The sequence below is a fragment of the Zea mays genome, chromosome 7, assembly GCF_902167145.1.
Source record: "Zea mays cultivar B73 chromosome 7, Zm-B73-REFERENCE-NAM-5.0, whole genome shotgun sequence".
NCBI classification, from domain to species: Eukaryota; Viridiplantae; Streptophyta; class Magnoliopsida; order Poales; family Poaceae; genus Zea; species Zea mays.
In genome coordinates this window covers 98,048,791-98,072,595 of record NC_050102.1, presented here as the reverse complement: position 1 = coordinate 98,072,595, position 23,805 = coordinate 98,048,791, and positions in this window count along the sequence as shown.

Below are 23,805 nucleotides of genomic sequence, written 5' to 3'. Positions count from 1 at the left end.
CTTCGCCCGACCCCAGGGCTCGGACTCCGCTCTGGCCTCCGCCGAACGACCTCCGCCTCACCCGACCCAGGGGCTCAGACTCGGCCTCGGCCACGGAAGATAGACTCGACCTCGGCTTCGGAGGAGCCTCCACGACGCCCAACCTAGGGCGCAGGCCAGCCACGTCAACAGGGAGCGCCATCATCACCCTACCCCGAGCTGACTCGGGCCGCAGAGAACAAGACCGGTGTCCCATCTGGCTAGCTCCGCCAGATAGGCAATGATGGCGCCCCGCATGCTCTGTGACGACGGTGGCTCTCAGCTCTCTTACGGAAGCAGGAGGACGTCAGCAAGGACTCAACCGCTCCGACAGCTGTCCCTCCGCCAAGCTCCGTCGCTCCTCCGACGGCCACGACATCACACCAGCTGGGTGCCAAGATCTCTCCGGCTGCCACATCGGCATGTACTTAGGGCGCTAGCTCTCCCCCGCTAGACACGTAGCACTCTGCTACACCCCCATTGTACACCTGGATCCTCTCCTTACGCCTATAAAAGGAAGGACCAGGGCCCTCTTAGAGAGGGTTGGCCGCGCGGGGACGAGGACGGGACAGGCGCAATCTTGGGGCCGCTCGCTTCCCTCACCCGCGTGGACGCTTGTAACCCCCTACTGCAAGCGCACCCGACCTGGGCGCGGGACGAACACGAAGGCCGCGGGATTTCCACCTCTCTCACGCCCGTCTCCGGCCACCTCCGCTTCCCCCCTTCGCGCTCGCCCACGCGCTCGACCCATCTGGGCTGGGGCACGCAGCGACATTCACTCGTCGGCTTAGGGACCCCCCGGTCTCGAAACGCCGACAAGTATTCATCTCAACAGGATTCCTGAGATCATGCAACTAGGGTTTCAAACAAATCCTACACCTGAGTGCACAATCAATCCTACAATCATTAAGTGAAGTAAAATAGCATAGATAACAGGTTATGCATAAATCGGGGCTTGCCTTCCAAAGCAGTGGCAGGCAGGTCCTCTGGTGCAGACTCTGGTGCTGGATCCGGGGCTACCTCCTGAGCAGCTCCTTGCTCCGACACGAGGACGTACTCTCCGTCAGCAAGGTTACAGTCTATCGAAATGCAATGAATATGTATGTCATGATCATGCAAGATTTAATAACATTATGCTAAAAGAAATTAAGTCAAGAAGTAACTTAGGGTTTCTTAGTTATGCGGGGCTTCTAGTGGTATATATATATACTTATTACCTTTTAGGCTTAGGTTTTCATTTAGGATAACATAGTGGATTTGTATTGTCTTTATAGATTTCAGTGGACAAATTTACAAGGGTTTTAGGATGACATTAATTACCATTATTCATTTTCCTTTTCTTAATTTCTACTTATGGTCTCTAGTGTAGGTTTGAACTACGACAATGGTTTAATATTTTCCAAAAAATTTTGTAAAAATTACAGTGGGTTGTCAATTGCTATTCTAGCCTGTTTTAAGAATTTGAGGCTCAACATATAAAGGCTATGCTTAAGACAAAAAGAATAAAAGTTGGGTAAATGGGCCACTTTGTACTGCAACTCTTAATTAGAGGTGGGGTCTGTCCTAAGGGTTATTTTTATTGGCATCTACCAGTAATAATAGGCTTATGTGCCAAAAACCACAGAAAGCTAAGGGGTGGTTATTTAGTTATGTTTTTCTAAAGTTTAATGTCAAAAAGGCACTTTCTACTACATTGTTATTTGAAAAATGTCAAACAGCAGATTTCATATTTTTCCTAAGTTCTTCATAACAAAACATTAGATATCCCAAGGGTGGGGGTGTTTTCACCTTGGGGTTATTTTTGTAGGGTTTTTCTAAGTTTCACTTGTTTTATTAAAACAAAAGGTATCCTACTTATTTTATATTGAAACAGGGTATGATATATTTTTCCAGTGAACTACCTTGAATAGGTATCCTAACAAAAATAGGGGTGCTCTCTGGTTCATTATTTATACCCCCTTTTCTATTTTTCTTAATCCTAAGCATATTGCACAATAAGGGGTAAAGACTAACTTATTGGGGTGGACAGAGAGGTTTAACATTTTTAAACAGGTCAGTAGGTAGATATAAACTTCTCCAAATTTTTCTAACCCTAGTCAAATACCACAACTATTTTTCTTTCTATTATTGAGCTTTTGGCTAAAACTAACATTAAATCAGAACTTTAAAGTTTTCTACAGTACATAGGGGGTTTTATATTTTTCTTAAGTGGGTTACATTATTTAGAGTCTGACAAAATTGGTTTGACCAAATTTGGATGAACTAAACAGAAGTTATGGATTTTCAAAGTTTCTGTTCAAATTTAAAATCAGGTTTAATAAGGTTTTCTGAAAAAGCAGTTTACACCGAGGTCCCTGGGTTTAAACTAAATCAACCTTCGCAACTCTACCCTTGCGCCACTATTCCCCTGTGTCTCTGACATTTCACAAAACCCCCTGACCTTCTCTCCCTCTCACCCGCAATCCTTCCCCCTATGTAAACAGTAACCGCGGGAAGAAAAGGGTGGCGTGGCTTACCGGCGGCGAGGGAGGTCCGGCGAAGGGTGGGGTTGGCTCGGGGAGACTCTGGCGGTCACATCGAGGTATGGCTTGACGTCGGGGATGGCCGGAATCGCCCGGTCCACGCGCGCAGGCGGGTGTTCTCATCGGCGGCGAGTGTACCGGCCAAACCACGGCGAACTGGTTCAATCCAAGGGCACGGTGAGCTTCACGGGGTAACGTAGTGACGGTGTGCACAAGGAATCGAAGGATGGTTGAGTGGATTACCCGGTCCACGTACTCCGGCGGGGTTGAGAGCTCCGGCGAGCGTGGACTGGCCTCTCCGGCGAAGCAAACTCCAATTCCTCGCTCGGGGAGCTTCACGGAGGTGTGCACAGTCTTCTCCGAGGGCTGGACGGAGTTGGGAATGGCTCTATTGGCCGGTCTACGGTGGCAGAGGGATTGGGCGGCCGCGGACACGCTGCGCACGGGCAAACGGCGGCGAGCTAAACTCCGGTGAGGTTTGAGGGTGCGCGGAAGAGTGCAGCCGAAGCCTGGGAGGGCTTTCTAGGCGCGTGCGCGGGCCATGGCGCTGGCTTAGCTCGGGCGCGGCGCTGGGCATGCGGGGGCGCGCGTGAGCGTGCTCTGGCGCGGGCAGGAAGCGTCGAACACGTGGAGGTGTGTTTCTTCCATTGTTCAAACGTCTGCAGAGATCGCAAACGTGCGAATCTTGCCATGAATCCGGCGCAGACCTCTTCCTGACACCTAGGGCTATCTCACATGTGTGAGTTCCAATGGAGGATACGCCCTAGATCAGGAGATAGACGGGCGCCAAATCTGGCTTGTCTCACTGCCCACATTGCGACAAAACTGATGCCAAAACCTGTCAAACGTCAAAGTCTCGGTTTCCACTTTTTCCAGGGGGTGCCTTAGGTGGTATGCCACATTTTTGGTATAGATCCTAAGTGGTTTTGGTGCCATCTTTAAAGTGAACACGGTTGATCTTTAGATTAGGGTTAAAAATTGGACTTAGAGAGAAATAGAGAGCTCTAGCTCTCTCTCCACTTGGAGATTTGATTTAGGGTTTCTCCAGGGGTCTTTTTGCAATATTTCCTTCCCCTAATTGCTGGTTATAAGGTTGCTTAAGGTTTGGGTAAAAATTACTCATGCTTTGCACACTTGTTCACTCTCTTTTCCCTCTTACCTAGGGTTTTGGGAGATAGGGTTTAAGAGAGGTCTAGGGTTCTTCTCCCCTCTTATCCAAGGTAGTAAGTGTGCAAGGATTAGAGTAATGCTTTTGGTTACTCACAATCCTTGGTTAACATCTAGCTTTCCAAGGCCCTCATGCTTTTGCTCCTTAAGTTCTTCCACATGTGATCATAGCCTTTAGTATCAAGGTGGGTTCTAGCCATGGTAACACCTGGGGTGTTACAAGTACATTCCTGCCTATTTGAGAATGAAGGACCTTGGTTGTCATTCTGCTGAAGCTTCCTCCAGCATTCTTGAGCCCCTCAGGCATTCGAAGATAGCAATAGGTGCCACTACGAGTTATGAAGCTAGTCTTCGGGTCGTCTTCCTTCTTCGTCCAAATTTGATGATAGCCTAAGTAACAATCCTATAGACTCATGAGCTCTGAAGAAGCTGCTGCATCTACAAGGGAGTCCATTCTTGGTAATGGAAATTCGTCCTTTGGACATGCTTTGTTGAGATCTGTGAAGTCAATACACATTATCCACTTACCATTAGCCTTCTTTACCATAACAGTGTTAGCTAGCCATTCTGGATATGTTACTTCTCTGATAACACCAGCACTGAGAAGTCTCTTTACTTCGTTCCGAGCACCTTCGGCTTTATCATTAGACATCTTCCGAAGTCTTTGCTTTCTTGGCCTGAAAGATGGGTCCACATTAAGTGAATGCTCGATGACATCTCTGTTGACACCACAGAGATCATTAGCTGTCCAAGCGAAGACATCTTTGTTGTTGAACAAAAATCTTATCAAGGTTTTTTCCTGCTCATCAGATAACTGAGATCCCAGTAGTACCCTTTGATCTGCTATATCTTCACATAAAAGCATAGGCTTCGGCTGGTCTGCCGAAGCAGCCTTCTCTCTTCTGTGTTTGTATTGTTGACAAGCTTCAGCTCCATCTATGTTATGTATTGCCTTTGAATCTGTCCAACTTCCTTCATCCCTTCTAGCAGCTTCTTGACTTCCGTGAACAGCAATGGGCCCTTGTTCTAAAGGTATCTTCATGCATAAGTATGCTGGATGAAGTATTGCTTCGAAGGCATTAAGTGTCCCTCGACCAATGATTGCATTATATGGGTATTCCATGTCAACAATGTCAAAAATGACTTGCTCAGTTCTTGTGTTGTGGACATAGCCGAAGGTAACTGGCATTGTGATTTTGCCAAGTGCCACAATCTGTCGTCCTCTGAAGCCACAAAGAGGGTGTGTAGAATCATGGATCTTGTCCTCTAGCTCTTGCATCTGCTTGAAGGCCTTTGCAAATATAATGTCCGCTGCACTGCCTGTGTCAACTAGAATATTGTGGACCAGAAATCCCTTGATGACACAAGATATGACCATAGCATCATTGTGAGGGTAATCTTTGAGCTGAAGGTCCTCCTGGGAGAAGGTGATTGGAATGTGGGACCACTTGGACTTGATGAAGGGTCCCTGCACCCCAACATGTTGCACCCTTCTCTGCGCTTCCTTCTTCTGCTTCTTGTTAGCCGGCTCTGAACTTGAACCGCCTGTTATCGGGAGCACCAGCTTTGTAACCGAAGGCGTTGTGGCTTGGTTGTTGAACGAAGCCATCATCTCAACAGTGGAAATAAGTTCACCGGAGGTGGGCGCCAATGTTGGAGACTTGTTCTCAAATGCTATGAGTTAAGAACAAGGCAACACAAAAGCTTAATGGTTAAAGTCCTTCGTCCTTCGAAGCATTATCTCCCTTAGGATATAATGATCTTCAGGCGAAGGTCATGAAGGACGTACCTTCATCATCGCAGCATATATTAATGAAAGAAGAAGCATATGAAACATGAGAAATAATATGAATAATCATATGACATCATTAATATATCTTTTCTATATCATCATGAATGAACATGAACAATATTGAATTGCATTTGTACCTTCGGCTTGACAGAAGGCAAAAGTCCAAGTGTGGCGCACGAGTGAATACAAGTCAGCGTGAACAGTACAGGGGTACTGTTCATCTATTTATAGGCCCGGGACGCAGCCCGGTCAAAATTACATTTATGTCCTTGATGACTAGTTACAATCATGATACAAACTATCATGGACTGATCGGTCTTTTTCTCTTTAAGTCGGTGCAGCCCTTCGTCTCAAGGCATGTCGCTATGCCGAAGCTCCCTGGATCGTAGCTTCGGCGTGTACCTTCGCGTTGTGTTTGCTTATATGCCGATCTTTCGAAGGTGTTTCTGCTTAGAGGACCTTTGGCAACGAAGCAGGCCCCCAACAGGACCTTCCCACTTGAGCTGAAGCTTCCCCACTGTATCTGGGTTGGCCACTCTACGAAGCACCAAATGTCCAGGCTTGATGTTCTTCAGTTTTACCTTGCGGTCGCACCATTTGATTGTTTCAGTCTGGTACTTATTGATGTGGTCTACTGCTTGGAGCCTGGTCCCTTCTATGGTGTATTTTGTTATTTTGCAACCCTCTTCATCTTTTGTCGAAGCCAAGGTCATTATTAAGCCCCTTCTTGCTTCTTCCGGTGTTATTGCTTCGTCACCAAACAGAAGCTTGAATGGAGTAAATCCTGTTGACCTTGAAAAGGTAGTGTTGTGGTTGCACACCACCATTATTAATTCGTCTGGCCACTTTCCTTTGGGCTGGTTGAAGATAGACTTCATTATTCCTGTTATTATAATTTTGTTTGCTCTTTCTACCAGTCCATTTGACTCCGGATGTCTCACTGATGCAAAGTGTATTTTTGTACCAATCTGGTCACAAAAGGTTTTGAATGTTTCAGCATCGAATTGAGTTCTGTTGTCAACCGTGATAGCCTTCGGCACACAGAAGCGGCAAACAATATTTTGCCAAAAGAATTTCTGTATTGTGGTCGAAGTTATTGTAACACCCTGAATTTGGGGGTATAAAATTTATTTGCTCATATTCACAAATTCAGGTGTTACTTCCCTTTTCTCATCCTTCCTCATTGTTTTCTTTCCCATTTCTATAGGAGAAAAGTGCTTATCTTATTTGTAATAATAGTTTAATAGGTTAAACCCTAAGGGAGTATGAATTGTTGCATCATGTTGAACCCTAGATTTCATTTTTGCTTGGTGCATAATTCTTGGAAAGTCTAATTTGAATTTGTGGCTTGTTTGAATTTGAATCAAATAGAGAAAATAAAAAGAAAAGGGAAAACAAATTCCAGAATAAAAGAAAAGAGGAAAGAAGCCCACTCCCCCGCCCCCCTCAGCCTTTCGGCCCAGCTAGGCCCATCCCGCGCGCGCGCCTCTCCCCCCCCCCCCCCCCCCCCCCCCCCCCCCCCCCCCCCCCGCTCTCTCTGCCCTGGCGGGCCCGCCCGTCAGCGCAGCCGCCTCTCGCGCGCCCGCCTCCGCTTTCCTCTCTCTCTGCTCGCGGGCCCGGCTTGTCAGCCCCGTCGTCCTCGCGTAACCGCCGCCCGAGCTGCGCGCGCCCGCCTTCTCCGCGCCCACGTCGCGCGTGGAGCTCGCAACTGACCCGCCCCTGGCCACTTGAGCCCCGAGCCCCACTCGCCCTCTCCCCCTCCCTCATTTGCGCTCCAGCAGACCCCTCCTCCACCTCTCCCTCGCTGCGCGCACGCCAGAGCACCGCCGCCACAAATCCCCGCCGTCCCGAGCTCGTTTCCCGGCCGCCGTTGGAGCTCCGCCGTGTCCGTTGCCACGGTGAGCTTCGCCCCGGCGTCCGCAACCCGGGACGCGCCCCAATTCCCTCTCCCCCTCCCTATTTCTCTCTGCCTGCGCTCACCCGCCGTTCCCCGTGCAGCCGCGGAGGTCCGCCACCGTCGCCCCGGGCCACCGTCGCGCCATTGCCGCCGCCGAGGAGTCCCCGGAGCCCGCCTTGAGGTAAGGAACCTCTCCCGACCCCTATCGACCCGTGTATTGCCTTCTGCCATGTTTAATTCCTCGCCGGAGTAGATTTATGCCGCCGCCGAGCCGCCCCGCCGTGAACCGCCCCCCTCCGGTGCCCTTGCCCCGACCCAGACCCCACCAGAGGACTCCCCGTGCCCTCCCTAACCTTCCCGGCCGCTCAGGTCGCCCCAGAGACCCGCCAAGCGCCCGCGCCCCTCGTCTCCGGCGAGTCCTCCGCCGCGGGGACAAGCACCGCCGTCCCTGCTAGCCGTAGGAAAGGCCAAGGCCGGCCACCCGACCCCCCGCCGTCCATCCCAGATCGGACGGCCCTGATTCAATTAGCCTGGGCCCAATCCTGGCCGCCTACCGGAGATCCAACGGCCCAGGGCCGCTTCCCTCACACCCCGCGCCCGCGCTGCCCGCTGGCCCCGCTTGTCAGCCCGCCCGCGCCCGCGCTGCCTGCTGGCCCCGCCTGTCGGCCTGCCCGCGCGCTCGCTCTGCCCGCCGGCCCCGCCTGTCAGCCCGCCCGCGCGCTCGCTCTGCCCGCCGGCCCCGCCTGTCAGCCGCCCAGGCCGCCGCGCGCCCGCCCGCAGGATCTAATCCTGGTCGTTCGCTTTAGATCTAACGGTCGTAGAAGCCCGATACCCCTTCGCCCGCGCGTTTTCTTAAAGAGACCCCCGGTTTTCTGGAATTTGAACCCGCCGTCCCTGGTTTCTCGCAGTTAGGTCCCTGGACCTTTTATTTAATTCAAAATAGGTACTTAGGGAATATTTTTAATCCCCAAACTTGTAAAATTCATAACTTTGTCATATGAACTCCAAATGAGGTGCTTCAAATTGCAAAATGCTCATGATGTTTTTGTCTATCTATTTAAACAATGTTTCCCTGCTGTTTCCATGTACCAATTAATAGTTAATCACCAGGATAGGATTAAGGCTATTGGAACCCTATTTGAGATAATTAGAAATTGGTAGACTTTAATAAAAGTTGGATTACTTAAGTTTATGGACTTAAACACCTAAGTTTAGGAACTTAAAACCATGTAGTGATTTAATCCCACCACTGACTTAAACCTGATTAGTGGATAATGAATCACTTTGTCTAGTCCTCTACCCCAGACCTAGGGAACACCAGAGTGCTTATCCCTTTTCTACTATGAACTTGTGATCTCTTTGCTGCATATGTTTGTTCTGTTGCTTTTGTTTGTTATCCTCCCAAGTGCATAGTGTGAATGATTACTTTACGTAGACAACGAGCAGTCTGTGTTTCTCGAGGAGGTTGCAGAGGAAGTCCCTGATCAGCAGTTTGGTGAAGGCAAGTGTCCTCTGTCCCACTATGTCCTATTCATTTATAACTTACTACCCCGCATTACTTACTTGAAACCTAAGGATTGACTAGCTTTACACTTTACTTTGTCCTTGATGACCTATTGGGTTGTTATGGTTAGCACTCTGCTATTGCCTTAACTTAATCAATGAACATGATGTGACTATTTATGATACTGTTATCCTGATGATGTTGATGATCTTGTGATACTCTAGGGGGCTCAGGCTGTTTCCTGAGTACCTCTCCGTAAGGACTGGTTCGTTGAGAGACCACCCGGGATAACAGTGCAACCATGAGGGTGAAATGGGATGCCCTTAGCCAATTAATTAGAGGAACTAGAGGTGTAGTTGCTTAGCCGTCGTGCCGTCAATGGGGTCCAGGCACAGTGCTTGCTCTGCCAAGGCTGAGTGCCGAGGTTCTTTCGTTTTGCTCTTTGTTAGTCACTCTCCTGCGGGGAGGGGTACTGTGTTTATCAAACTGGAGAAACCTAACGGGCAGCTATGATCTCTAGGGAATCTTTGTAAAAGCTACGTAGTGATGCCCTGCCGGACCACCTAGGTAGTGGTCAATGGGGATTAGCTCTCCCCGGGTAGAAAGGGAATCATGACTCATGGGTAAAGTGTGCAACCTCTGCAGAGGGTAGTGAAACTAATATATCAGCCGTGCTCACGGTTAAGAGCAGCCTTGGGATCCTCTTTGATTAGAGATACAGATGGTTCGAGATACGAGGATTATGTTATGGTTTCGGTTCGAGTATGTTGATGATGTTCCTCGATGAGGAAATGGTTTACGGGTTGGTTAATGCTAAAATCTGGCTTCTACTAATGATAAATACCTGACCAACTAAAAGCAACTGCTTGAGCCTAACCCCACATAAAGCTAGTCCACTTCAGCCAAACGGGACATTTGCTGAGTACGTTGATGTGTACTCATCCTTGCTTTACCACAAAACACCAGGTTGTCCGCATTGTAACCACTGCTCAGGAGAAGGCAAAGCCGTGGAAGGAGACTTTCATGAGTTCCAAGACTACGACGAATTCTAGGGGTGGGTTGGCGGCAACCCCCAGTCAGCTGCCTGTGAAGGCCTTATCTTTACTGCGTTTCGTTTAGCACTTTGATTTACCTGTTAAGACAATGACTATGTGGATGTCTATGACTCTATGATGTAATAAGTACTCTTTTATGTTATTATTCGAGCATTGTGTGATGATGTTCATTTATGTAATCGCTGTGTACGTGAGTTCTGATCCTGGCACGTACATAGTTCGCATTCGGTTTGCCTTCCAAAACCGGGTGTGACATAAGTGGTATCAAAGCCGTGCTGACTGTAGGACCGCTGACCTAGAGTAGCACTGGTCGTACTAAGGACTATTGACCCTCCCCCTCACCTTGACATCTGATGTTACTATCTATATATACTATACCAACCCTATGTTTTACTATCTATATATACTATACCTTGCTAAAAAAATTTATCTTATTCTGTTTATGGTTTATTCACTTGTCATATTAGTTCTGCTCTTACTCTTATGCTCACGGTGTCTTTTGTAGATGGCTCGTCTTAGACACACTGCACGTAAGTCGGTGATTCCTTTCCTGCCGTCTCGACTTGCGGAGTGTCCTCTACACCGCACCGTGTCCGGACAGTCGAGTCACCTGGAGAGACTGCACCACCACCTGCGTGAGGAGCAGGAGCGCCGGCGTCAGCATAGAGAGCAGCAGGGCTCTTCCTCCCCACCCCAGCGAGAGGTGGAGTCCGTGAGGCCCCGTTCCTCTGTTGCCCAGCTGGAGGCGCCCCCTGCACCACCGCGGGATGTCCCGGCTGTTGGAGGAGCTACTGGAGGAGGTTCTGGAGGAGACCCCGACGACGACGACTCAGACCACAGCACGGAGTCTTCTGAGCCGCAGGAGGCGGAAGGATGGGTCGCCCGAGCCATCACCCGTGACGCCGCTCGCGGTTGTCACTTCCACGACGCACTCGACACCTTGCTGCGCCAGGCTTTCGACCGGCACACCTGGTCGATCGAGTATCGTTGTGTAGTCTACCAGCACAGTCGCGGGAGGTACCCGGACCGCTGGGAGGCTACCTGCCTAGTTCGCCGTCCGGAGGATGACCTCCGGGGTGCGGAGGCCGTTTCGGAGCACTATTCCATCTCCGAGAGGGACACTGCAGAGGCGGCTATGCAGGATGCAGCACGACGTGCACTCTCTCAGTACTGTTCTTTGTTCGGTGGCGTGGCCGACGGTCTTAACCTTCGGTACTACCCCCGCCGCCCTACTGGCAGCACAGAGAGTGTGGTTGTCTCACCTGTTGGTGAGGCTAACCCTAGGTTGAGCAGCACAGTCAACCTAGTCGCAGTGCTTAACACCGAGCTGGACCACTCTCTGGACGAGCTAAGCAGGGCTCGAACGGAGATTGCGGAGTTGCATGCTAAGTTGGCAGAGCGCCATCACCAGGAGGGTGGTTCCCCCGCTCCTGTTGGGACTCAGCACCCATACCGCTCGCCGCCACGTGGTCATCACACTTATGGTTCCCCTGTCTGTAAGACCAGGATAGACCTGGATCCTTAGATCGTTAGCGTCGGAGTTTGTAATAATTCTTAAGTCAGATGTCTTAGTCTTAGGTAGTCAGTTTAGTTTGCTTATTAGTTGCTTCCATTTAGTTTAGTTTGCTTACCAGTTGTTTGCATGCTTGTTATGATGAACCTGTGTTGGATTTGGATCTTTGTAATGACTGTAGCCAACATGTGGGTTTCCCCTGCAGTTTGGCTTAGCTAGTAATGTTAATGAAGTCAGTTGCTTAGTTGGGAAACCATTTACTTCTACTTTCCTTTCTTATCTGAGAAGCTGTGTTGAATCATGAATGAGGATCAGTGAAGCTCTTTGCTCACTCAGTGTCATGAAGAATTCTGTATTCTCTTTTCTTATGCTGAAGGGTTGTAAGATCAATGCTGATGTATGAATGTCTTCCACAGATGTCTGACAACAGGCGCCGATGCAACAGGCGTGCTCAGCAAGAGCAGCATGACCAGCAGGAGGAACATCAGAGGCAGCCTCCCCCACCACCCCCGATGTCAGTGGAGCAGATGTTCTTGATGCAGACCCAGGCAGTGCAGGCCATTGGGCAGACTCTGGCAGCCATGCAGCAGGCTCAATAGCAACCCCAACCCCAGTTGCAAGTGCAGATGCCCCAGATGCCACGAGATAAGCGTGGTGAGTTCATGAGAGGGCACCCTCCTACCTTCGCCCATTCTGCTGACCCCATGGATGCAGAAGACTGGCTGCGCGCAGTGGAAAGGGAGCTGCGCACCGCCCAATGTGACGACAGGGAGAAGGTTCTGTACGGTCCCCGCCAGCTAAGGGGAGCAGCCCAGTCCTGGTGGGAGTCCTACCTCGCCACCCATGCTGACCCTGAAGCCATCACGTGGGAGGAATTCAGCGAGAGTTTCCGCAGGTACCATGTGCCAGAGGGACTAATGATCGTGAAGAAGGAGGAGTTTCTGGCTCTGAAGCAGGGACCCCTGTCTGTTAGTGAGTACAGAGACAAGTTTCTGCAGCTGTCTCGTTATGCACCCGAGGATGTCAACACTGATGCTAAAAGGCAGTACAGGTTCATGAGAGGTTTGGTGGATCCCCTGCATTACCAGCTGATGAATCACACCTTCCCCACCTTCTAGCACCTGATCGATAGGGCATTGATGACTGAGAAGAAGCGTAAGGATATGGAAGATCGGAAGCGCAAGATGAATGGACCCCAGTCCGGAGGCATCAGCCGTCCACGTTTCTCAGGCAGTTCATCTCAGCAAGGCAGGCCTGGTCACCCACAGGGATATCAGAATCAGAATCAGCGTCCGCATCAGCAGCAGTTTCAGAGGCAGTACCCACAGCAGCAGCAGCAGTATCGTCAGCACAGCCAGCAGGGAGGTAATCAGTATCAGAAGCAGAACAACCAGGCACCTCGCCTTCCTGCCCCAGCAGCAAATCAGAGCAACCAAGCAGCCCCAGCACAAGGAGGAGGCAGAGGATGTTTCCACTGTGGAGATCAAGGCCACTGGGCGATGCAGTGCCCAAAGAAGATGGCTCAGCAGCAGACCAACCCCAATGCTCCAACGAGGCAAGGTGTACTGCAGCCGGCAGCAGGCAATCGTAACCAAGCGTACAACCGTGGAAAGGTGAACCACTTGGAGGCCGAAGCGATCCAGGATGCACCAGATGTGGCAGTAGGTATGTTCTCAGTCGAATCTCATCCCGCAAAAGTGCTATTTGATACTGGTGCAACTCATTCTTTTGTCACTGCAACCTGGGTAGAATTGCATAACATCTCAGTAGAGGCAATGATGCCGCCCATGAGGATTAATTCGGTTGGTGGCAAGGTGCAAACAGTTAAAATATGCTCAAATATAATGGTGGAAATAAGGGGGATAGGATTCCCCAGTGACTTAATAGTAATAGACACCCCTAGGATAGATGTTATTCTAGGGATGAATTGGTTAATGAAGTATGAAGCAAATGTTAGTTGTGACAAGAGGACTGTAACATTGAAGTCCCCGTCAGGAGAAGAGGTAATGGCCGAGCTAAGGATGCCTAAGTCAGAAGAGGGAGTCTGTCACCAGATTTCAGTTGATAGTAAGGAGCCCAACCCGCTCGAGACTATCAAGGTTGTGTCAGACTTTCCGGATGTGTTTCCCGAGGAGCTAACGGGCATGCCACCCGAGAGAAAGGTTGAATTTGCCATAGAGCTTATCCCTGGTACCGCTCCCATTTCCAAAAGAGCCTATCGAGTGTCTGGACCAGAATTGGTGGAACTCAAGAAGCAGATAGATGAGATGTTAGAGAAGGGTTACATCAGGCCAAGCACCTCGCCTTGGGCCGCTCCAGTATTGTTTGTAGAGAAGAAAGATGGTACCAAAAGGATGTGCATAGACTACAGAGCCTTGAATGAAGTCACTGTCAAGAACAAGTACCCCCTGCCAAGGATAGAAGATTTGTTCGACCAGCTCAGAGGTGCCAGCGTATTCTCGAAGATAGATCTGAGGTCAGGTTACCATCAACTCAGAATCCGACCCTCAGATATACCGAAGACGGCATTCATCACCAAGTACGGGTTATATGAGTTCACAGTTATGTCCTTTGGTTTGACAAATGCGCCAGCCTTCTTTATGTACCTGATGAACAGCGTGTTCATGGACTATCTAGACAAGTTTGTGGTTGTATTCATCGATGATATCCTCATATACTCTCAAAGTGAGGAAGATCATGTAGAGCATTTGAAGATGGTATTGCAAAGGCTTCGAGAGCATCAGTTGTATGCCAAGCTGGGCAAATGCGAGTTCTGGATTCATGAAGTCTTATTTCTGGGTCACATCATAAATCAAGATGGGTTAGCAGTGGATCCAATGAAAGTAGCAGATATCCTGAACTGGAAAGCACCGAAGGATGTTCGTGGGATCAAGAGCTTCATTGGGATGGCTGGATATTATAGGCGTTTCATTGAAGGCTTCTCAAAGATTGCTAGGCCAATGACAGCGTTACTAGCGAAGAAAGTTGAGTTTAAGTGAACCCAAAAGTGTCAGGAAGCATTTGAAGAACTGAAGAATAGGTTGACTACAGCTCCTGTGTTAGTCCTGCCTGATGTTCACAAGTCATTCTCAGTGTATTGTGACGCTTCTTACACCGGATTGGGATGTGTGCTGATGCAAGAAGGAAGAGTTGTAGCATACTCATCTAGGCAGCTGAAGATTCATGAGAAAAATTACCCCACACATGACCTGGAGTTGGCAGCAGTGGTTCATGCCTTAAAGACCTGGAGACATTACCTGTATGGGCAGAAGTGCGACATCTACACAGATCATAAAAGTCTGAAGTACATATTCACCCAGTCAGAGTTAAACATGAGGCAGCGAAGATGGTTGGAATTGATCAAGGACTATGAGTTGGAGATACATTACCATCCAGGCAAAGCCAATGTTGTTGCAGATGCTCTGAGCAGGAAGAGTCAAGTCAATATGTTGGCCACGTGCCCGATGTCGTATGAGTTAGCCAAAGAGTTCGACAGACTGAGCCTCGGTTTCCTGAACAGTACGCAAGGAGTAACAGTGGAATTAGAGCCCACCCTAGAGCGGGAGATCAAAGAAGGGCAGAAGGACGATGAAAACATCAACAAGATCCGGCAGCTGATCTTAGAAGGAAGAGGCAAAGACTTTCGAGAGGATGAAGAGGGGGTAATATGGTTCAAGGACCGACTGTGTGTTCCCGACCTCAAACCTATCCGGGAACTGATCCTCAAGGAAGCTCATGAGACAGCTTACTCCATACACCCAGGGAGTGAGAAGATGTACCAGGATTTAAAAAGGAGGTTTTGGTGGTATGGCATGAAAAGAGAGATCGCAGAATATGTCGCCATCTGTGATAGCTGTCAGAGAACCAAAGCAGAGCATCAAAGGCCCGCCGGATTGTTGCAGCCATTGCGGATTCCTCAGTGGAAGTGGGATGAGATCGGGATGGATTTTATAGTTGGCCTACCTCGTACCCGGGCCGGCTACGATTCCATCTGGGTGGTTGTGGACCGCTTAACAAAGGTGGCCCATTTCATACCTGTGAAGACGACATACACCGGAGCAACGTTAGCTGAGTTATACATGTCACGGATAGTCTGCCTTCATGGTGTGCCGAAGAAGATAGTGTCAGATCGAGGAACGCAGTTCACCTCTCATTTTTGGCAGCAGCTACAAGAAGCTTTGGGCACACATTTGAACTTCAGCTCAGCTTATCACCCGCAGACAGACGGTCAGACTGAAAGAACTAACCAGATCCTAGAAGATATGCTGAGAGCCTGTGCGTTGCAAGACAAGTCAGGATGGGACAAAAGGTTACCTTATGCAGAATTCTCCTACAACAATAGTTACCAGGCCAGCTTGAAGATGTCGCCGTTTCAGGCACTCTATGGACGGAGTTGTAGGACTCCGCTGCATTGGGACCAGCCTGGAGAGAGACAGGTGTTTGGCCCTGACATCTTGCTCGAAGCCGAAGAGAATATCAAAATGGTTCGGCAGAACCTGAAGACAGCCCAGTCAAGACAGCGAAGCTATGCGGACCGAAGGAGAAGGGAACTGAGTTTTGAAGTGGGGGATTACGTCTATCTGAAGGTGTCACCTATCAGGGGAGTCAGAAGGTTCGGAGTTAGAGGCAAGCTAGCACCCCGGTACGTCGGACCATATCAGATCCAAGCAAAGCGTGGAGAAGTGGCCTACCAACTCAACCTACCAGAGAGCTTGTCAGCAGTGCACAATGTGTTCCACGTATCGCAATTGAAGAAGTGTCTGCGAGTACCAGAAGAACAGTTGCCAGTGGAGGGTTTGAAGGTCCAGGAGGATCTGACATACATAGAGAAGCCAACGCAGATTCTGGAGTTTGCAGACAGAGTCACCCGGAGGAATACCATCAGAATCTGCAAAGTCAGATGGGGTCACCACTCCGAAGAAGAAGCAACCTGGGAACGAGAAGATGATCTGAAGGCCAAATACCCTGAACTCTTTGCTGACCAACCTTGAATCTCGGGGCGAGATTCTTTTAAGGGGGATAGGTTTGTAACACCCTGAATTTGGGGGTATAAAATTTCTTTGCTCATATTCACAAATTCAGGTGTTACTTCCCTTTTCTCATCCTTCCTCATTGTTTTCTTTCCCATTTCTATAGGAGAAAAGTGCTTATCTTATTTGTAATAATAGTTTAATAGGTTAAACCCTAAGGGAGTATGAATTGTTGCATCATGTTGAACCCTAGATTTCATTTTTGCTTGGTGCATAATTCTTGGAAAGTCTAATTTGAATTTGTGGCTTGTTTGAATTTGAATCAAATAGAGAAAATAAAAAGAAAAGGGAAAACAAATTCCAGAATAAAAGAAAAGAGGAAAGAAGCCCACTCCCCCGCCCCCCTCAGCCTTTCGGCCCAGCTAGGCCCATCCCGCGCGCGCGCGCCTCTCCCCCCCGCTCTCTCTGCCCTGGCGGGCCCGCCCGTCAGCGCAGCCGCCTCTCGCGCGCCCGCCTCCGCTTTCCTCTCTCTCTCTGCTCGCGGGCCCGGCTTGTCAGCCCCGTCGTCCTCGCGTAACCGCCGCCCGAGCTGCGCGCGCCCGCCTTCTCCGCCCACGTCGCGCGTGGAGCTCGCAACTGACCCGCCCCTGGCCACTTGAGCCTCGAGCCCCACTCGCCCTCTCCCCCTCCCTCATTTGCGCTCCAGCAGACCCCTCCTCCACCTCTCCCTCGCTGCGCGCACGCCAGAGCACCGCCGCCACAAATCCCCGCCGTCCCGAGCTCGTTTCCCGGCCGCCGTTGGAGCTCCGCCGTGTCCGTTGCCACGGTGAGCTTCGCCCCGGCGTCCGCAACCCGGGACGCGCCCCAATTCCCTCTCCCCCTCCCTATTTCTCTCTGCCCGCGCTCACCCGCCGTTCCCCGTGCAGCCGCGGAGGTCCGCCACCGTCGCCCCGGGCCACCGTCGCGCCATTGCCGCCGCCAAGGAGTCCCCGGAGCCCGCCTTGAGGTAAGGAACCTCTCCCAACCCCTATCGACCCGTGTATTGCCTTCTGCCATGTTTAATTCCTCGCCGGAGTAGATTTATGCCGCCGCCGAGCCGCCCCGCCGTGAACCGCCCCCCTCCGGTGCCCCTGCCCCGACCCAGACCCCACCAGAGGACTCCCCGTGCCCTCCCTAGCCTTCCCGGCCGCTCAGGTCGCCCCAGAGACCCGCCAAGCGCCCGCGCCCCTCGTCTCCGGCGAGTCCTCCGCCGCGGGGACAAGCGCCGCCGTCCCTGCTAGCCGTAGGAAAGGCCAAGGTCGGCCACCCGACCCCCCGTCGTCCATCCCAGATCAGACGGCCCTGATTCAATTAGCCCGGGCCCAATCCTGGCCGCCTACCGGAGATCCAATGGCCCAGGGCCGCTTCCCTCACACCCCGCGCCCGCGCTGCCCGCTGGCCCCGCTTGTCAGCCCGCCCACGCCCGCGCTGCCCGCTGGCCCCGCCTGTCGGCCTGCCCACGCGCTCGCTCTGCCCGCCGGCCCCGCCTGTCAGCCCGCCCGCGCGCTCGCTCTGCCCGCCGGCCCCGCCTGTCGGCCGCCGCGCGCTCGCGCGCCCGCCCGCAGGATCTAATCCTGGCCGTTCGCTTTAGATCTGACGGCCGTAGAAGCCCGATACCCCTTCGCCCGCGCGTTTTCTTAAAGAGACCCCCGGTTTTCTGGAATTTGAACCCGCCGTCCCTGGTTTCTCGCAGTTAGGTCCCTGGACCTTTTATTTAATTCAAAATAGGTACTTAGGGAATATTTTTAATCCCCAAACTTGTAAAATTCATAACTTTGTCATATGAACTCCAAATGAGGTGCTTCAAATTGCAAAATGCTCATGATGTTTTTGTCTATCTATTTAAACAATGTTTCCCTGCTGTTTCCATGTACCAATTAATAGTTAATCACCAGGATAGGATTAAGGCTATTGGAACCCTATTTGAGATAATTAGAAATTGGTAGACTTTAATAAAAGTTGGATTACTTAAGTTTATGGACTTAAACACCTAAGTTTAGGAACTTAAAACCATGTAGTGATTTAATCCCACCACTGACTTAAACCTGATTAGTGGATAATGAATCACTTTGTCTAGTCCTCTACCCCAGACCTAGGGAACACCAGAGTGCCTATCCCTTTTCTACTATGAACTTGTGATCTCTTTGCTGCATATGTTTGTTCTGTTGCTTTTGTTTGTTATCCTCCCAAGTGCATAGTGTGAATGATTACTTTACGTAGACAACGAGCAGTCTGTGTTTCCCGAGGAGGTTGCAGAGGAAGTCCCTGATCAGCAGTTTGGTGAAGGCAAGTGTCCTCTGTCCCACTATGTCCTATTCATTTATAACTTACTACCCCGCATTACTTACTTGAAACCTAAGGATTGACTAGCTTTACACTTTACTTTGTCCTTGATGACCTATTGGGTTGTTATGGTTAGCACTCTGCTATTGCCTTAACTTAATCAATGAACATGATGTGACTATTTATGATACTGTTATCCTGATGATGTTGATGATCTTGTGATACTCTAGGGGGCTCAGGCTGTTTCCTGAGTACCTCTCCGTAAGGACTGGTTCGTTGAGAGACCACCCGGGATAACAGTGCAACCATGAGGGTGAAATGGGATGCCCTTAGCCAATTAATTAGAGGAACTAGAGGTGTAGTTGCTTAGCCGTCGTGCCGTCAATGGGGTCCAGGCACAGTGCTTGCTCTGCCGAGGCTGAGTGCCGAGGTTCTTTCGTTTTGCTCTTTGTTAGTCACTCTCCTGCGGGGAGGGGTACTGTGTTTATCAAACTGGAGAAACCTAACGGGCAGCTATGATCTCTAGGGAATCTTTGTAAAAGCTACGTAGTGATGCCCTGCCGGACCACCTAGGTAGTGGTCAATGGGGATTAGCTCTCCCCGGGTAGAAAGGGAATCATGACTCATGGGTAAAGTGTGCAACCTCTGCAGAGGGTAGTGAAACTGATATATCAGCCGTGCTCACGGTTAAGAGCAGCCTTGGGATCCTCTTTGATTAGAGATACAGATGGTTCGAGATACGAGGATTATGTTATGGTTTCGGTTCGACTATGTTGATGATGTTCCTCGATGAGGAAATGGTTTACGGGTTGGTTAATGCTAAAATCTGGCTTCTACTAATGATAAATACCTGACCAACTAAAAGCAACTGCTTGAGCCTAACCCCACATAAAGCTAGTCCACTTCAGCCAAACGGGACATTTGCTGAGTACGTTGATGTGTACTCATCCTTGCTTTACCACAAAACACCAGGATGTCCGCATTGTAACCACTGCTCAGGAGAAGGCGAAGCCGTGGAAGGAGACTTCCAGGAGTTCCAAGACTACGACGAATTCTAGGGGTGGGTTGGCGGCAACCCCCAGTCAGCTGCCTGTGAAGGCCTTATCTTTACTGCGTTTCGTTTAGCACTTTGATTTACCTGTTAAGACAATGACTATGTGGATGTCTATGACTCTATGATGTAATAAGTACTCTTTTATGTTATTATTCGAGCATTGTGTGATGATGTTCATTTATGTAATCGCTGTGTACGTGAGTTCTGATCCTGGCACGTACATAGTTCGCATTCGGTTTGCCTTCCAAAACCGGGTGTGACAGTTATTGTATCTAAGGGCTTTGCTTCGATCCACTTAGAGAAGTACTCCACTGCCACCACAACATATTTCAAGTTGCTTGTCCTGGTGGAAGTGGACCTAACAAATCTAGGCCCCACCTTTGCAGTGGCCAGGTAGGATGTATCAGCTGGGTTAAAGACGAAGGTTGTTTCTGGTCTCTGGCGCATCTTTGGCAATTTTCACATTTTTGAACCAAATTTGCTGCATCCGAGGCTGCCTTCAGCCAGTAAAATCCTTGTCTGAAAACCTTCCCCAACAGAGGCCTAGACCCAATATGAGCTCCACACAATCCTGCATGTATCTCCTTCATCAATTCTTGACCTTCGGCTCTGGAGAAACATTTAAGTAATGGAGAGCAGACTCAATATGAGCTCCACACAATCCTGCATGTATAACTCCCCTTCTATAATGACGTAGGGTCGTGCTCTTGCTTCCATTCTTTTATTGTAAACTTCGTCATCTGAAAGACAATTGCCTTGGAGGAAAGATACAATCTCAGTCCTCCAATCTTCAGTGTGCACTGGTGAGATTGTAAGCACTGCTATTTCCATGAGCTCGACCGAAGGTGCTTTTATTGTTTCAAAAAATACCTCCGACGGTAACGGAAGCCCCTGTGCCGCTGATTTAGCTAACAAATCTGTGTGCTCGTTTTCTCCTCTCGGGATGTTTTTTACAGAGAAGCCTTCGAAAGAGGCTTCCATCCTTCGGACTGCACCTAGATATTTCTCTAGCTTCGGGTCCCTTGCTTTACTGCTCTTGTCAATGTGACCTGGAATGACTTGTAAATCGGATTTGAGTATTGCCCTTCTTATTCCCATTGCCTTAAGCTTTAGAAGCCCCAAGAGAAGGGCTTTGTATTCTGCAATATTATTTGTGCAGTTGAAGTCCAATCTTGCTGCATAGCAGGTTTAGATTTTTTATGGTGAAATTAAAACAGCTGCTGCTCCTGCGCCGAAGGTTCCCCAGGACCCATCACAAAATACTCTCCAGGCTTCGGCATCATTTGTTTTCTCTTTGTCCTGAGCCCCTGGCGTCCAATCAGCAATGAAGTCTGCTAACGCTTGGGATTGGATCGAAAATCTATGGACGAAATTGATAGTGAATTCATTCAATTCTGCAACCCATTTTCCAACTCTTCTTGTGGTTTCTCTATTTCTCATTTTGTCCTTAAGGGGTTGTGAGGAAGGCACTATAATATGGTATGCTTGAAAGTAATGCCGAAGCTTCCTGGAAGCCATTAATACAGCATATAGTACCTTCTCTAACTCTATATAATTTTTATTTTATGCACTAAGTACTTTGGAGACGAAGTACACTAGCACTTGTTTTCTTGCCTGGCCATCCTGCTTCTCTTGCACCAACGCCGCACTAACCACAGCGAGCAGCTACATACAACAGCAATGGAGTTCCTGACGAATGTGGAGTTAAGGTTGTCAGTTCTATCAAATACGGCTTTAGTTCTTTGAAGGCTTTTTGCTGAGTTGGTCCCCATTGAAAGACTTCGGGTGACTTCAGCACTTTGAAGAATGGTAAGTTCCTCTCTGCTGATCTTGAAATAAATCTACTCAATGATGCCAGCCTTCCTGTTAACCTCTGGGCACCCTTTCTTGACTTTGGTGGCTCCATCCGAAGTATGGCTTCTATCTTACTTGGATTAGCTTCGATACCCTTTGTTGATACCAAGCAACCAAGAAATTCACCCTTCTTCACTCCGAAGACACATTTTTCTGGATTTAGTTTAAGACCAGCTCTTCTGAAGTTACCAAATGTTTCTTGCAAATCAGCAACGTGATTTTCTTGCTTCGTGCTCTTTACTATGATATCATCAACATATGTCAGCACATTTTTGCCAATTTGGGAGTGAAGGACTTTGGCAGTCATTCTGCTGAAGCTTCCTCCAGCATTCTTGAGCCCCTCGAGCATCCGAAGGTAGCAATAGGTCCCACTAGGGGTTATGAAACTTGTCTTAGGCTCATCCTCCTTCTTCATCCAGATTTGATGATAACCTGAGTAGCAGTCCAATAGGCTCTTGAGCTCTGAAGTAGCCGCTGCATCCACAAGAGAAGCTATTCTTGGCAATGGGAATTCATCCTTCGGGCATGCCTTATTGAGATCTGTGAAGTCTATGCACATTCTCCATTTCCATTAGCTTTCTATACCATCACAGTATTAGTTGGTCATTCTGGGTATGTTACTTCTCTAATAACATCAGCGCTCAGAAGCCTTTTTACTTCGTTTCGCGCTCCTTCGGTTTTATCATCGGACATTTTCCGAAGCCTCTGAATTCTTGGCCTGAAGGTCGAGTCTACATTGAGTGAGTGCTCAATGACATCTCTATTGACACCACAAAGATCATTGGCTGACCAAGCAAAAACATCCTTGTTGTTGAACAGGAATCTCAACAAAGTCTTCTCTTGTTCATCAGATAATTGGGATCCCAACAACACCTTCTGCTCGGTTATGTCTTCGCACAAAAGCATGGGCTTTGGTTGATCTACTGAAGTAGCCTTTTCTCTTTTATGCTTATATTGTTGATGAGCTTCGGCTTCATCTATATTATGGATGGCCTTCGAATCCGTCCAGTTCCCTTCGGCTCTCCTGGCAGCCTCTTGGCTTCCATGTACAGCAATAGGCCCTTGGTTAGAATGTATCTTCATGCAAAGATATGCTGGGTGGAGTATTGCTTCAAAGGCGTTCAACATCCCTCGACCAATAATTGCATTGTAGGGATACTCCATATCCACAATGTCAAAGACAACCTGTTCTGTCCTTTTATTGTGAACATAGACGAAGGTGATCGGCATAGTTATCTTGCCGAGCGCCACAATCTGTCTTCCTCGGAAGCCGCAGAGGGGGTGCGTTGCATCATGTATCTTGTCATCCGGCTCTTGCATTTGCCTGAAAGCCTTCGCAAAGATGATGTCTGTCGCACTGCCTGTGTCCACTAGGACATTGTGGACCAGGAACCCCTTGATGACACAAGATATGGCCATTGCATCATTGTGAGGATAATCCTTGAGCTGAAGATCTTCCTGGGAGAAGGTGATTGGTATATGAGACCACTTGGATTGATGAATGGTCCTTGCACTCCAATATGATATACCCTTCTATGTGCTTCCTTCTTCTGCTTGTTATTGGCTGGTTCAGAACTTGAGCCGCCTGTGATTGGGAGCACCATCTTCGTAGACGAAGGTGCCACAACTTGGTTGTCTTGCGAAGCCATTGTCGCAATCGTGGAAGTGAGTTCACTGGAGGTGGGCGCCAATGTTGGTCACTTGTTCTCAAATGTTGTATATCAAGAACAAGGCAACACAATTGTTAATTATTATGGACCTTCGTATTCCGAAATATTATCTCCTCATGGGTATAATGCTTCATTAGATGAAGGTCAAGAAGGACATACCTTCATCATTTAATATATGAATAGGAATGCGAAAGAATAAACATGATAACTGCATCTCATTAGCTCAATTATTCTTGCATTCCATAAAACATAAATGAATATCAACAACATTAATATTACATTGATACCTTCGGCTTGCTCGAAGGTGTGGATGCGAGAAAGTAAATACAATCCAGCATGAATAGTACGAGGTTACTGTTCATCTATTTATAGGCACGGGACGCAGCCTGGGTAAAATTACATCCATACCCTTAAATGCTTATTTACAAGCAACTAAAGCTAATAAGGTCTATTTAGTCTTTTACTTC